This window comes from Austrofundulus limnaeus, unplaced genomic scaffold (assembly GCF_001266775.1).
Source record: "Austrofundulus limnaeus strain Quisiro unplaced genomic scaffold, Austrofundulus_limnaeus-1.0 Scaffold3, whole genome shotgun sequence".
Classification (NCBI taxonomy): domain Eukaryota; kingdom Metazoa; phylum Chordata; class Actinopteri; order Cyprinodontiformes; family Rivulidae; genus Austrofundulus; species Austrofundulus limnaeus.
This window is the reverse complement of record NW_013952405.1, coordinates 5,462,092-5,464,049: the sequence shown is the minus strand read 5'-3', so window position 1 is coordinate 5,464,049 and position 1,958 is coordinate 5,462,092. Positions and strand designations below refer to the sequence as shown.

At 40.8% G+C, this 1,958-nt stretch overlaps 1 protein-coding gene across 1 annotated transcript in view; it reads left to right on the top strand.

Moving 5' to 3' along the window:
* b4galnt1a (beta-1,4-N-acetyl-galactosaminyl transferase 1a) overlaps nucleotides 1-1,958 on the top strand; it is a gene marked incomplete at its 5' end in the record, with an annotated part of 9,559 nt that overhangs the window by 6,011 nt on the left and 1,590 nt on the right.

Sequence of the window (1,958 nt, the reverse complement as noted above, 5' to 3'; positions counted from 1 at the left end):
TTATTATTTTGTTTATTATCTTGATTAAATAAAATAAAAAATAAAATAAAATGTCTCTTTATTGTTCAGGAAAGCATGTTATGACTTTAACTCAAACAGAGTTCTGTCTCTTTTAAAGGAGGTCTTCTGAGATCAGGGTCAAAGCCAGGTGGAACGGTTTTTTCCACCTCGAGGTGACCACTACAGCAGGTTGATATCACTACAAGAAGAATTGAGGACATGTTTTTTTATTTGTTTATTTTTTTGTATCACATAGAAAAAATTACAATCAGGTAATTGACTGTTGTTCTGAGTCGAGCCAGCTGAATGAGAGACTTCATGATTCTAAAATATAAATCACACCGCAGCAGAAACTCACAGCGCTGCGACTTGTTTCTTCACATCAACTATTTAATAAATATTTTTCTAAGTTCTACCAAACTCAGAAGTTCCTCTGTGTTTATAGTCATTTATTAAAGATGTGTAAAGGTGGAAATGTCTCTCAGCCTCATGCGCTGCTGAAGACAGCAGCGCACGCGCTGCACACCCAACACCCACACAACCTTTTGCGTGTGGCAAACACATTTTTACACCCCACTACTTATTCAGACAGTTTTCTCACTCATTCTCCATTTAATGTATATTTTTCCTGCATCCAAAAATAACTTCTGATCCCACAGAGAGGACCATCTGAGGAGAATCTCACACACTGGACACATTTACATCTATTTTACATATTTAAATGGAGGCGTGTCAGGGGAGGTGTCTCAGGTGTGCTCAGTTCCACGTTCATTGGGATGTATAAAGGAAAGGTGCGCAGGAACGTACGTGTGCACAGTTCTATACATCTGATGTTTTTTTTTTTGGTGTGGCGCACTTTTCTAAATTTGTCTGTACGTCAACTTTTAGTGTGAAAGCTGTGCACTCCTTTTTGCATGAGGCCCCAGGTGTTTGCTAATTGCTGCTGGAATTTGTCTGGTGGAGCTATGTGGGGGAGGCACCAGGAAGTGCTGCTCCGTGGTTTTGTCTCAATTTAGGGGCTGCATCCTCATGAGTGTGCATTTGTCGGCTGCATATGTTACTGTCCCGTTCCAAGTGCTGTCCCAATTCGAAGGCGTGGTCACGCAAACAAACGCCAAGCGAAGGCTAGACTGTCCCGTTTCACAGCAGTTTCATGCAGCCTACCCAGACTAGGGAGGATGTGGCCCACGTGGCCCAGCTGGCCTGCATACTCCTGAGGATGCAGCCCATGAATTGAGACACGGCCTGTGGCGTGGGAGGACTGCAGACTGAGCCCAGGGAGGGGCTTTGGGTCAAATGGWGGGGCTTTGTACCAGCWAGCATTTAGGCAGCKCTGAATGGCTACCACAGGAGATTCAAGGATTTCTCAAAGATGCATGAATGAGTCAAGGCAACACTTTGAGTGTGTTTTTGATGAAGGAATGACATTATAACATGATAYAAAGCTCAAACAATTCAATTTAGCATAATACCCCCTTTAAACTGCAGCAAAAATAGAGACCCTTATTGCTCCTAAAACATAAAAACCTATGATCTAACATTATTTATCACATTAAGCGTGCGTAATATGGTGGGATATAATCTCACATGCAGGCTTGCACTGGCCTATTCATATGGCTCATACAAAACGGCAGAAACCATATTTTAACTGTGTTGGCTTTGAATAAGTGTAATATTAGCTTAGCATAAATATAAATAGCCTTGTTATGTGCAAAAAAACATTATCTTTTAATAAGTTAGTGTTTTTCTCATTTGAAAACATACAAAAACACTAACCAGCCACATGATCCACACATACTCCAACATGTCTGGCAATAATTATAAATATGCAGACAACCAAACTGAATTGGAAGCATGCATATGCACATTTGTGTGGTCAACACACTTCCTCTACAGTGAGATATCTTTGAAAGTCATTTATTTTCCTTTTCATAGATTTCTCTCTCTCGCTCTCTCTC